Raw genomic sequence first — 14,782 nt, forward strand, 5'->3', positions numbered from 1 at the left:
TGAGCACAGATATGGAGCGATTTTCAGGCAGACAACGTATAATACTGGTGGTCACTGGTCAGCAAAACTCTGCACTGTACTCCTCCTATATAATACTGCTGGTCCCCAGTCCCCACAATAAAGCAGTGTGAGCACAGATATTTGCAGCACACTGAGCACAGATATGGAGCGTTTTTCAGGCAGAGAACGGATAAAACTGGTGGTCACTGATCAGCAAAACTCTGCACTGTACTCCTCCTATATAATACAGCTGCTCCCCAGTCCCCACAATTAAGCAATAAGCACAAATATTTGCAGCAACATTAATAAACGGAGAGGACGCCAGCCACGTCCTCTCCCTAACATTTCCAATGCACGAGTGAAAATGGCGGCGACGCGCGGCTCCTTATATAGAATCCGAATCTCGCGAGAATCCGACAGCGGGATGATGACGTTCGGGCGCGCTCGGGTTAACCGAGCCATACGGGAGAATCAGAGTATGCCTCGGACCCGTGTAAAATGGGTGAAGTTTGGGGGGGTTCGGTTTCCGAGGAACCGAACCCGCTCATCACTACTACTTACGCATAATGTGCCTCATAAATTTTAGAGGTAGTCAATCAGAACAAAGGCATGCAGGGCCACATTAAGGAAGGGGCGACAGTGGCAGTCGTTGCGGGGTCCCGACACAACTGCTATTTGCGGTGGAATGGTCCCCCTTCAGCAGCTCAGCTGTTCATCAACAGGAGCTCCTCCATCTACAGTAGTCAGTCTCGCGGAATAGTGCAGTGAAATCCGGCGAGAGACAGACACTGATCCCGAGCTAGCCGCATCTGCAGCTCCGCCGCTCTGTCCTGGTGTGTGTGTGTGTATGCACACGGGGGATATGGGGGGGGGGGGGTGTTGGGTGCTCAGGAGTGTTTGCCAGCAATTGTAGTAGTGGGAGCCCCCACAACTTCGTTGCCCCTGGGCCAATACCAACCGTAATCCCATCCTAAAGGCATGGCCATGGCACGCCTGGAGGCATGGCTATCACAATAGGCGGGGTCACTACAGTGGTCTTGCTTATATCTCCGCTATGTATGGGCACATCCCTAATAGGCCAGTCATACCTGAGGGCACCATAGTTTTGATGATTCTTTTCCTGTACCGTGTCATGTGACCATCACTTGTTCACTATTATATGGTTTGAACCATTAATGGTCTGTTGTGCATGTGCAATGAACAGAAATAGTAGGCATATGTGCAAAAGAGCTCTGTATCGGACCCAGAGTACACACTGGCATCACATAGCATTGGTATTCCACAATCTGAAGGAAGTGGCCGATGGTTGCGACATAATCAAATAGAAAAACTATTTCCATCTAGAGAAATTGCTCTTTGCTAATCATTCGTTTCCTCTGACTGTCCCTAGCCACATGCAGCGGAGACACATGCCTATATTGTGTTTGATTGCTCAAGTACTTCCTCTGAAATAGGACGAATGTGCCATTTGCAAGATTGCAGGACAGTCCTACAAGAAGTTTGGTTTGCATGCAAACACTAATATTGATCAGGTATAGTTGAAGTACCTGAAGCCCTTGTGTGAGGTTTGACTTAGGCTTTGCCATCCCATGGACATTTTAAACTAAATTTTAACCTTAAATTCTGACCTGCACAATGCCATTCCCAAGCTCTTCTTTTGTCACTGTCACTGACTCAATTCTTCAGGGAAAGCATTGTGACTGAAAGAGTTAGAAGAGTTTGAAAGGGAGTTTAAGTACTATATGTTTCCTATATTGCCCCCTATTCCTTTGGCACACACAATATGCAAGCATGCCTCCCAACTTTTACCAATGGTTATTCGGGACCTGCCGGCCGAAAAGGAGGCATGGCCTTGGGAGGAGATGGAGTGGCCTCATGTGGAGGGGTGTGGCCTTGCACCACAAACCCCTTTTTCGTAATTTTGGGTGTGTGCCCAGCACTCCTTGAGCAGCTGGGCAGCCACAGGGCTAGCCCTCCATGCACTAATAGATGCTGTGCAGAGTTTTGATTATTTTTTTCCCACCATCATTTTGTCCCTCACAGTGTCATGTGTCCAGTTAGCGGGACTGTCCCTCTGTATTCGGGATAGTTGGAAGGTATGTGCAAGTGTCAAATTGATCAGCATAGTCCCTATGTGTGTCCTAGCCGCATTGCATTATGACTAAGATGCGGTTTTGGCAACAATCCAGACGCCTGACATTAGCAGAGATGCATGGGATCTGGTGGCTCAATCAGACCAGGTACAGTATCTCGCGTTGCATGGCATATTGGGGGTCATTCTGAGTTGTTCGCTCGCTAGCTGCTTTTAGCAGCATTGTACACGCTAGGCCGCCGCCCTCTGGGAGTGTATCGTAGCTTAGCAGAATTGCAAACAAAAGATTAGCAGAATTGCGAATAGAAAATTCTTAGCAGTTTCTGAGTAGCTCGAGACTTACTCCTACACTGCGATCAGCTCAGCCCGTTTCGTTCCTGGTTTGACGTCACAAACACGCCCTGCGTTCGGCCAGCCACTCCCCCGTTTCTCCAGACACTCCCGTGTTTTATCCCGGCACGCCTGCGTTTTTCCGCACACTCCCAGAAAACGGCCAATTCCCACCCAGAAACACCCACTTCCTGTCAATCACACTACGATCACTTCAACAATGAAAATACTTCGGTCGGACGTGAGTAAATCTACTAAGTTTTGAGCTAAAATACTTAGCGCATGCGCGCTGCGTACCATGCGCATGCGCATTTTCGCCTTAATCGCTCCGTTGCGAAAATCGGCAACGAGCGAACAAATCGGAATGACCCCCATTGAGGTTTGATGTACGAGAACACATCTGAAGACCGGTATATGTGCTGTATGGATGGGACAGGTGTTAACATTGGAGGTGGGAGTTACAGGTGGTTTTTCTTTTTTTTAAGTGGGATAAAATGAGTATAAAAATCAGCATTTTCATGTACCTCTATAAATAACTAGAGCATTTATTTGCTTTATAAAAAAATGTTTTCTTTCATTTTTAAATGTTATTAAAAAATGGAGAAATAAAAAAATGTAAATGTGTTTAAAATCACAAAATATTTTTTCTTTTGGACATGGAATTTTTTCCAATATTAATTTACCTGAAATTGAGCAAGATAGTCATTAGGTTTTGCAGCAAAAGTCTTACGGCCAATGGAATATGCCCCTGAGGCCTAAATATAAGATACCCTGGAAAAGCAGTAATAAGTATTGTGGATACAGAACAGCTTCTGCCTTCTCAGAAAATAGTTATAATTAAGGTGCAAATCACAATAAATTTATATTAAGCAGAGATTTCTGCAATTCTGCTAATCTGTAGTAACAACATGAAGAGTGTAGTTTCTGTTACTTGTAAGAAATTGTTATTACTTAATATAATGCAGCGTGTAAGAAACTGTAATGAATATAATGCAGCGTTACATAATCTGATACAAATTTAAAACTTTAGTAAAGAATGGTTAATATATCTCTATTGTTTGATAGATTAATACAATAAAATACTTCTGCTCCATGATACCATAGAGTTAGTATCAGTGCCGTAACTAGGTGTGTGCAGAAGGTGCATTGCCCACAGCGCATTTGCCCTGTGGGCGCACCTTCTACATACACCGACTCCCCAAGTGGCCACATATTCCCCCCCAACTGACAAGTTCCTAGTCTCCACCTCCGCACCTAACAGGCACAGGGGGAGGCCAGTCATTGCACTCCAAGTATCGCCCGGGGACCGCCTCTAAGGGTGGGCTGCGCCTGTCATCACGGACCTTCGCTGCCGCTTCCCCGCTGGATCCGCCTCATCAGGAGCAGGTAAACACTGGTGAGATGCAAGTTGCTGGAGCCTGTCAGCGCTGCAGTAACTCGCAGCGCGGCTCCTTCTTTCAACAGGTCACCTCAGCGCTGGCTTTCCTCACACTGACACCAATGTCTCACAGCCTAGGACAGCAGTATAAGCTGCATATAATGAATAAATGAAGGTCTCTTTCTGTTTAACCCCCTCCTCTCCTCAATCAGGGTAAATGGGGCTGTTTAGGGGGTAATTATAACAGGTATCACCTGGAGGGAAGGGAGAACGTGCCTACACACTACACTAATCTACACTATACTACACTACACTTCATTACTCTACACTATCCTACAGTACACTACACTACACCCTAAGAGTAGGGTGTAAGGTGCTCCACCTGCGTAATGTGTAAAAGGGGACCCTGTCTGCCGTAATGTTTAAAAAGGTGACTCTACCTGCTGTAATGTGTAAAAAGGGGACTCTGGCTGCTGTAATCTGTAAAAAGGGGACTCTGCCTGCTGTAATGTGTAAAAAGCGAATTCCACCTGGCGTAATGTGTAAAACGGTGTAGTGGCGCTGCTGTGCAGCGTAATTTGAATGATGGAGACTACTGTGCAGTGTAATATGAATTGGTATTATTTTGTGGCCATGCCCATTCCCCATGCAGACATGCCCCATATTTTTGAGGCACGCTTAGGGCATGCACTGGCCCTATTTTAAATAGGGGGGGGCGCAGATGCGGTTTCTTGCACACAGCGCTAAAATGGCTAGTTTCGGCACTGGTTAGTATAGAGAAAGAGTGGCAGTGCTCATAGTAAATGTGAAAGTCACATTATCCTATTTGTACGCAAAATAATAATAATAATAATGACATAAAGTGTTATGTACAGAAGAGAGTAGTGTCTGTGTAGTGTCATCAATGTGAACGTCGCATGTTCCATATAAAATACAGAATAAAAGTCCTCTAGCTCCCGCTAGCGATACGACAGGTGTAACTACAGTACTACTAGAGAATACTTGTCTCACAGTTACATGAATATGTCCCTAATAAACTGTACTCAGACTGCACCTGTCCGCTCTCTTTTTGGGATATCTAGAAAAAAACACATATGTGCAGCTTTACAAGGGCGCATTAATGTTCACAGAGGTATTATTAAGTGAAGTATATGTCCAGAGACCAAAAGATTTGCAGATACATACAGTATATCGACCCAGGTAATTTGGACACAAAATAGGTGACCTTTTGGTACATTTGAATTAATGTTGGAGGAAGAGAAATGCTGATGCACACTACTAGCATTGAGAACACTGATAGTATAAATAATTTAAATAACCCCTCACAATTAACATTAGATAAGGGATGAATAAGCACGAGACCATATAAGAGCCCCATTTTTTGTGATTGGTTGTTTATGACAAAGCAGTTGCTAGGTAGTTTTTCCAAGGGACCTTGGGAATTTTCTATAGGTTGTTTTTCCTTGTCCATCCGGATTTGTGGGTGTAGGCTTCAGTGCATATAAAAGCTTGGGTCATGTGCTTCATACTTCCTCTTGCCATTTGGACAGCCCCTCCCGCCCTCCCTCATGTTTTTCTCTGATGTAAATTTTCTGTTCTGGTTTTCTCTTTTGTCGGCTATTAAAAGCCAGATAGGCGGGAAAGTCGTTACCAGCCAGCGGTCATATAGGCCTAAGTGGTCATTGTGGGGCACCTTCTTTCAGAATGGACGGCGAGTGTGTCCTTACCCTGCGGTTGGACAATCGGACGTTCCCCTAGGGGAGCATCCATATTTGCCAGAAGAAAGAGTGGTGGATCCTGCACAATGCGGGTTAGGCATGTAGGAGGTGGTTGTTGTGGTAGTCTCCTCCTCAGTTTCGGTGATATAATCAGATGACCGGAGCTGGCGTTTGGTAGCGCCTTTATCTTTGCCATCCCTCCAACATAAAATCTAGTTTAAAGTTCCGGTCAGTCATCAATAAATACCGTCTGACCTTTTAAATCTAGCTATTGGTGTCCGTGTCTTTATTTGTTGTGCTAAGCTACCTTAAAGTGTAAGTGATCACAATAAAATGATGGGCGCCTTATAAGTGACGTTCTTAGCACACATTTGCGCAAATATGTGGGCCCGTGCGCCATGACCAGGTGACTTCATTTCACATGTGTCCCTAACATCTCTAGTGCTATCACATTATATAAATTTATCTAGGTCTTACCTTCAAATAGAGCCCTTATCAATGTGTGATCTGAAATGTAGGACCTCTGCTAATTAAAACACCTGAGGGTGAATGGGAGGGGTGCCAAGACCAGCATGAAGGAGCCTCACCTTCAAGTGTACAATATATACACACATATAGAGGAAAAAAAGGGGGAGCTGGACTGCATATTAATAGGTGCTATCATGCTGAGGCTTCTAATACAATGTTGGAGGAAGAGAAATGCAGATGCACACTCCTAGCAATAAGAATACTGAAAATTTAAATAATTTAAGTAAACCCTCACAATTAACATGGGCCCTCATTCCGAGTTGTTCGCTTGTTGCCGAATTTCGCTATATTGCGATTAGTCGCTTACTGCGCATGCGCAATGTTCGCAGAGCGCATGCGCTTAGTTATTTTACTCAAAAGTTAGGTATTTTACTCACGGCATTACGAGGAATTTTCTTCGTTCTGGTGATCAGAGTGTGATTGACAGGAAGTGGGTGTTTCTGGGCGGAAACTGGCCGTTTTATGGGTGTGTGTGAAAAAACGCTGCCGTTTCTGGGAAAAACGCGGGAGTGGCTGGAGAAACGGGGGAGTGCCTGGGCGAATGCTGGGTGTGTTTGTGACGTCAAACCAGGAACGAAACTGACTGAACTGATCGCAGTGGCAGAGTAAGTGTCGAGCTACTCGGAAACTGCTAAGAAATTTCTATTCGCAATTTTGCGAATCTTTTGTTCGCAATTCTGCTATGCTAAGATACACTCCCAGAGGGCGGCAGCTTAGCGTGTGCAATGCTGCTAAAAGCAGCTAGCGAGCGAACAACTCGGAATGAGGGCCATGGAGTATAAGTGATTATGTCAACCCCCTTTTCATCCCATTAGTAATTCTAATTACGTAGTTTTCCTATTTCCCACCTGAAGAATACCTTTGTTAAATTTCATCTTCCTAACATATCGGGAAGTAAGAGAATTAGTGATGAGTCAGTGAGTGAGTGAGTGCCTTCGCATTTATACAGTATATATATATATATATTATATCTATTTTCACCCTGCACTATCTTTTTCTCCATTTCGCTCCGTTTCTGGTCTTCCCAGGGCATAAAGTGCTAGAACTACTTTAGTGCCTTCCCTTAATATCTTTCACCTTTTCTTTTTTCCCTTTTAAAATATTGCTTTTGAACAACAGATGTCTGAAATCAGTAGATTAAGGGGAGATTGATAATGGCCAATTCTATGGTCTTGATACTGTAGGTGTCAGCGGTGTGTGATGGAGGTAAGTCCAAACAGCAGAATACTTTATCAGAATTATTAGTTTATTACCTGTCAGATAACAGTATGCAAAGTAACCCTGGGTTAAGGCAGGCATATACAGTACATATACTGATGTAAGTAGATCTAGCTAGTAGTTTATGGGGTTAATGCAGATGGTGGGCATTTTAGGATATTACACACCTGTATGTACATTCAGTGTTGGAAGTGGCTCTTCTACTGTGAGTGGTGTTAACACAGTGGCAGAGAAGGACTGTGGCTGTATTAAAGTCCTGGAATTGATTTGAGTGTGCACGCCGTCGCGAATAGAGGGCATGCCACCATGTAGAGTGCCAGGAGGCAGAGCTACTCAGCCATCCCCTGTCTGCATGTGCTAGGCTGCCCATCTCTCTGTGTGTCCAGACCGGCACATCAGACCACCGGCCCTTCTGGCATTTGCCAGAATATGCCAGATGGGCAGTCCGGCCCTGCACAGTGTTGTATGTGTAGTATCTCCAGGGATCTAGTCTTTGGTGCAGTGAGTCGCTCATGGGCAGCTCCTGTCACAATGGAGGCCAGAGAGAGAAGACACGTGTGAAGGCAGCGCATGTGCAGTAGCATGCTTGTATCAGAGGTCGTGCTATGACATCAGTTCACCTCCGTCTAGGCACAGAGCCCTAGACCTATGACCCCTCCTAACAATTGAAATTTTCTTTATTACACTTGTTACTTGTGTATTCTTCATATATAGATCAAAGTGCCAAAGTGTACCTAGAATGTGTATTCCCACACATTGTGCAAAAGCTGTCCCAGTGATGGTACAGGATGACGCCTGGCTTCCACCAACCGTTACCGCATGTAGAAGATTTATTTTTATCCTATAATTAAAAATAAATTCCCCCCTTAAATGTCTTCTTTACCCCTTCAATAACTGTAAAATAATCTTGCTCCACAAATTAAAATGCTCTATTTACGTGTGTGTTTATAACTGCACACATGAGGCATGCCAGCTCCTTCTTTTTAAGAAAATCTGTTTGCACTCCTACAGACACTGCCATTTTCTGTGAGAAAATGGTGTGCATTGCTTATAGGTACAATTACTGGCTATGCAGCAGAACATTTCATGTCGCAACTTGAATATGGCTGTAGAGAGAGGTGTGCGAGTAGGAGAACAGACAAACTCTTCCTTTGGTGACTAGTGATCCTGTATTATTTATGGTTAAGTGAGGTTAAAACATCATTATTAATTAATAGCAGTGTATAGCATGCTGTGAGGAGATCAAGGCAGGGGTTCCCTCTCATGGGGTAGATGTGCACTCCCAAACACACAGCAGCAAGGAAACAGCACAGCAGTCCAGGATTTTTCTGCAATCTAGCCGTAGCTAGTTTTATTGTGCAGTACAGAAAACATAAAAATAAATCCTAGCCCATCTGGGCTCTAACTAAACAAGCAGGTTCCCTCTCTCGGAGTAGTAGGACCTACTGCCCTTACCACAAACATAAGCATATGCACAGTACTCACAGTCAGAACATCACAGTGTCTCTTAACTGGCCTGCTGCTTGTTTCCCCAGGTAGTGAGACCTTGAAGAAAAGTACAGAGATACCTACAGTATATTAGCCTCTTACAAGTGCAATTACTAATTGAAGACCTGAAAACCCAAAATGGGCCTTATGGATGGGGCCTGCCCTCTCTCTCCATCCATATCCCCAGGAACTCTTATCTGGCTTTTACTAAAACGCAAAATCGAACCAAGTCTGTTTTGCACAAACAGAAATTTTCTTTGGGCTTTAAATCATATAGGTCAGAAACTTGGGACAAATATATGTAGGTTCATTAAAAAATTATGTTAATTAAGATCAATATGGTAGGTAAGAAAAACTCCTAATACAAAACTTCAGATGAGACTTCTTCATGATGCTGACTGTTAATAACTCAAAATACCTAATTTTGGATGTACATTCCACTTTGAATAGCAAAATTTCTTGTTTCATTGTGCATGTTATAGGATTAGCCCCAGTGTCATCAGCGTCCACTAGTTTTTCCTGAAATTGGTGGCATTTTTTACATCCACTCCCCAAGTGCTCCTTTATTCCCAATTCCATGATCCCAAACAGCTTTTTCCTAACAGCGCACTGGGTTATGGGTACAGCCGTGCAGGGTCTGTGGTGCACATGGGCCCCTGGGTCCTGGAAAGCCCACACCACACACTCTGTACCCATACATTATCCGGTTCCGGTATGAATGGTCGACCATGTAATGGTAGACAGTCATTAGGTCGACCACTATTGGTCGACATTGACATGGTCGACATGGACACGTGGTCGACACATGAAAGGTCGACACATGAAAAGGTCGACATGAGTTTTTTTTATTATTATTATTTTGTGTCGTTTTTTGCGTAAAGTGACTGGGAACCCCAATTAGTGCACCGCGTCCCCTCGCATGGCTCGCTTTGTTCGCCATGCTTCGGGCTTGGTGCCTTCGCTCCGCTACCGCTTCGCTCGGCACAGATTACCGTTCCAATCGTAGTCCACGTGGATTGTAAAGTATGGAAAAGTTCCCCAAAAGAAAAAAAAGTTAAAAAACCCATGTCGACCTTTTCATGTGTCGACCTTTTCATGTGTCGACCATTTTCATGTGTCGACAATGTGTCCATGTCGACCATGTCAATGTCAACCAATAGTGGTCGACCTAATGACTGTCGACCATAACATGGTCGACCATGTGAACGGATACCCATTATCCTTACCTTTCTGGAGTCTGGCGATGATTCTGCAGAAATCACTGCCCATTTTCCCAGGCATTTGCACATGTGCAGCAGAGAAAGCATTGGGAACATTTGTGAACTCTAACACAGGGGGTCATTCCGAGTTGATCGTAGCTGTGCTAAATTTAGCACAGCTACGATCGTTAACTCAGACATGCGGGGGGATGCCCAGCACAGGGCTAGTCTGCCCCGTATGTCAGTGCCGGCCCCCCGCACAAATACAAAAGCATTGTATTTGAGGAGTAACTCCCGGCCAGCGCAGCTCCTGCGGCTGGCCGGGAGTTGCTCGTCGCTCCCGCTGGCCACATCGGCTGCGTGACAAGTCACGCAGCCGCTGAGGCCCGCCCCCCCAACGGTCCAGCCATGCCTGCGTTGGACGGACCGCTCCCCCTAAACGGCGGCTTAATGCCGCCGTTTAGCCCCCTCCCGCCTAGCGACCGCCTCTGTCTCAGAGGCGAACGCTAGGTAACCAAAGCTGACATGCGCCGGCGCACTGCGGCCCCGGCGCATGCACAGTTCCGACCCGATCGCTGTGCTGCGACAAACTGCAGCGAGCGATCGGGTCAGAATGACCCCCACAGTGCCTGAGTCTACTTTGCAAATGTGTAGGTGGGAGAAGGGTGGGGATTCCCACATGGAGACTACACACGGTCCCCCTCGTCTCTAAAACTGTCCCTGCACATGGTGCACATGCCCAGTGGGTGCAGCAAAGCTACTTGCACAATCTCCCTTTTACAAAAGTAGACAAGTATGTTTTAAAGTTTAGCATTAAAAATACGTAGATAAGCTAAATCTGTGCTACCGAATCCACTTCCCCTATAATTGTATATATACTCCTAGGAATAGGGATTATAGAATTGTATTGAAGTCACAGAACTATGGGCCTGATATAGGCAGAGTCGGCCCTAACCAATATAATGCCCTAGGCAAGATTTTGGCTGGTGCCCCCTAGCACCGCCACTAGTTCTGCAGGAGATGCCTGGCATGAGTCAGCTGTCAGCTCTGCTAACGTCGGGTGCCTTTTGTTTATGAAAATGCATCATATTATTTGCATTGCTATGTGGCTAGGATGCACAAGCAGCTTCTGCTGATTAAAATGATATGCAGCATGCATATATTCTGTGTGCGACTGTGGCTGTATCTGCATACAAAATGCTACATTACAGTGATTTCCAGGAATACACTGCAACGTAGCATTTCGTATGCAGATACAGCCGCAGTGACACACTGAATATAGGCATGCCGCATATCATTTTAATCAGCAGAAGCTGCTGGTGCCCCTAAGCATACCAAATGCCCTAGGCATTTGCCTGGTTTACCTATGCCTAAGGCCGGCTCTGGATATAGGGTCTAATTCAGACCTGATCGCAGCAGCAACATTTTTCTCTAAAGGGCAAAACCATGTGCACTGACTGAGAGTTAGATTTGGGTGCACATGTTATATCTGCCCCACCTGCAGTGCACATGATTTTGCCCATTAGAGAAACATTTTGCTGCTGTGACCAGGTCTGAATTAGGCCCATAGAGAGGTATGCTAATGCATTTGCAGCTGCAAATCTGTACGCAGCCAATGTGCGAAAATATGAATACATTCACCCTTATTTGTATGAAGACACTCACTGACGGCTGAGCGAATCCCAGTGGCTGCGTACAATGATGTCGCTTCTAGGTCAGTTAAGTGTCCTAGGATCATTTCTGCAGGAAGTAAGGCACCGGCCCCATTGCAGCTGTGTATGAGATCACAATTGTAGTCTGAGACACGCCCCTAAAACATGCCTGCGTTTTGCCGTCTTTCCCTGTTACCGCCTCCAAGTGGTTCCCGAGTGTCAATCACTTTGCTAATAAATCCTCTTCGCGCCTGCCATTGCAAGACCATTGCAGCACATGCCCAGTGCGACTCAGACGCATTCATAATCGGACAATAATTGCTCAACTGCCATAAAAATTAGGTTTGCTTACAATTCTGAATCAGGCACTATGTTTACATAATGGGGGTCATTCCAAGTTGTTCGCTCGCAAGCGGATTTTAGCAGATTTGCTCATGCTAAGCCGCCGCCTACTGGGAGTGAATCTTAGCATCTTAAAATTGCGAACGATGTATTCGCAATATTGCGATTACACACCTCGTAGCAGTTTCTGAGTAGCTTCAGACTTACTCGGCATCTGCGATCATTTCAGTGCTTGTCGTTCCTGGTTTGACGTCACAAACACACCCAGCGTTCGCCCAGACACTCCCCCGTTTCTCCAGCCACTCCTGCGTTTTTTCCGGAAACGGTAGCGTTTTTTCCCACACGCCCATAAAACGGCCTGTTTCCGCCCAGTAACACCCATTTCCTGTCAATCACATTACGATCGCCAGAACGAAGAAAAAGCCGTGAGTAAAATTCCTAAGTGCATAGCAAATTTACTTGGCGCAGTCGCAGTGCGGACATTGCGCATGCGCATTAAGCGGAAAATCGCTGCGATGCGAAGATTTTTACCGAGCGAACAACTCGGAATGACCCCCTATAAGTATAATGGCCCTCATTCCGAATTGTTCGCTCGCTAGCTGCTTTTAGCAGCATTGCACACGCTAGGCCGCCGCCCTCTGGGAGTGTATCTTAGCTTAGCAGAATTGCGAACGAAAGATTAACAGAATTGCGATTAAATAATTCTTAGCAGTTTCTGAGTAGCTCGAGACTTACTCCTACACTGCGATCAGATCAGCCCGTTTCGTTCCTGGTTTGATGTCACAAACACGCCCTGCGTTCGGCCAGCCACTCCCCCATTTCTCCAGACACTCCCGCGTTTTATCCTGGCACGCCTGCGTTTTTCCGCACACTCCCAGAAAACGGTCAGTTTCCGATCAGAAACACCCACTTCCTGTCAATCACACTCCGATCACTTCAACGATGGAAATTCTTTGTTCGGACGTGAGTAAATCTACTAAGTTTTGTGCTAAAATACTTAGCGCATGTGCGCTGCGTACCATGCGCATGCGCATTTTTGCCTTAATCGCTCCATTGCGAAAATCGGCAACGAGCGAACAACTTGGAATGACCCCCAATATACACTGCTCAAAAAAATAAAGGGAACACTAAAATAACACATCCTAGATCTGAATGAATTAAATATTCTTATTAAATACTTTGTTCTTTACATAGTTGAATGTGCTGACAACAAAATCACACAAAAATTATCAATGGAAATCAAATTTATTAACCCATGGCGGTCTGGATTTGGAGTCACACTCAAAATTAAAGTGGGAAAACTCCTGAGGGATCTCCTCCCAGACCTGGACTAAAGCATCCGCCAACTCCTGGACAGTCTGTGGTGCAACGTGGCGTTGGTGGATGGAGCGAGACATGATGTCCCAGATGTGCTCAATTGGATTCAGGTCTCGGGAACGGGCGGGCCAGTCCATAGCATCAATGCCTTCGTCTTGCAGGAACTGCTGACACACTCCAGCCACATGAGGTCTAGCATTGTCTTGCATTAAGAGGAACCCAGGGCCAACCGCACCAGCATATGGTCTCACAAGGGGTCTGAGGATCTCATCTCGGTACCTAATGGCAGTCAGGCTACCTCTGGCTAGCACATGGAGGGCTGTGCGGTCCCCCAAAGAAATGCCAACCTACACCATTACTGACCACTGCTAAACCGGTCATGCTGGAGGATGTTGCAGGCAGCAGAACGTGGCATCTCCAGACTCTGTCTCGTCTGTCACATGTGCTCAGTGAGAACCTGCTTTCATCTGTGAAGAGCACAGAGCTCCAGTGGCGAATTAGCCAATCTTGGTGTTCTCTGGCAAATGCCAAACGTCCTGCATGGTGTTGGGCTGTAAGCATAACCCCCACCTGTGGACGTCTGGCCCTCATACCACCATCATGGAGTCTGTTTCTGATCGTTTGAGTAGACACATGCACATTTGTGGCTTACTGGAGGTCATTTTGCAGGGCTCTGGCAGTGCTCCTCCTGTTCCTCCTTGCACAAAGGCGGAGGTAGCGGTCCTGCTGCTGGGTTGTTGCCCTCCTACGGCCTCCTCCAAGTCTCCTGATGTACTGGCCTGTCTCCTGGTAGCGCCTCCATGCTCTGAACACTGCGCTGACAGACACAGCAAACCTTCTTGCCACAGCTCGCATTGATGTGCCATCCTGGATGAGCTGCACTACCTGAGCCACTTGTGTGGGTTGTAGACTCCGTCTCATGCTACCACTAGAGTGAAAGCACCGCCAGCTTTCAAAAGGGACCAAAACATCAGCCAGAAAGCATAGGAGCTGAGAAGTGGTCTGTGGTCACCACCTGCAGAACAACTCCTTTATTGGGGTTGTCTTGCTAATTGCCTATAATTTCCACCTGTTGTCTATTCCATTTGCACAACAGCATGTGAAATTGATTATCAATCAGTGTTGCTTCCTAAGTGGACAGTTTGATTTCACAGAAGTGTGATTGACTTGGAGTTACATTGTGTTGTTTAAGTGTTCCCTTTATTTTTTTTAGCAGTGTAGTTTGTGGTGAAGTCGACTCTATGGTTTCTCATTTAGAGACTGAGGAGTGAGTATGCCAAGTCAGTGTCTGAGAAATAGCTGCATGCAGACAACACAACCTTCTTATTGGTCATATATGGGACATAAGTCTTGGCTGTGATATTCCCGTTCTCTGAACTGAGAGCCAACAAGTGGAAAATATTGTGCCTACAGTAATTAGTAGACTGGAAAATAATTTATTTCTATCGTACAGCACATACAGTTCAGTGAGCACTATGATCTCACTGTGAGTAAAGCCTGACCTGCATTTTATAGCTTAT

At 45.7% G+C, this 14,782-nt stretch overlaps 1 protein-coding gene across 1 annotated transcript in view; it reads left to right on the plus strand.

The window, feature by feature from the left end:
* SLC9A9 (solute carrier family 9 member A9) overlaps positions 1-14,782 on the plus strand; it is a 1,718,538-nt gene that overhangs the window by 1,521,849 nt on the left and 181,907 nt on the right.

Source organism: Pseudophryne corroboree, chromosome 4, assembly GCF_028390025.1.
Source record: "Pseudophryne corroboree isolate aPseCor3 chromosome 4, aPseCor3.hap2, whole genome shotgun sequence".
NCBI classification, from domain to species: domain Eukaryota; kingdom Metazoa; phylum Chordata; class Amphibia; order Anura; family Myobatrachidae; genus Pseudophryne; species Pseudophryne corroboree.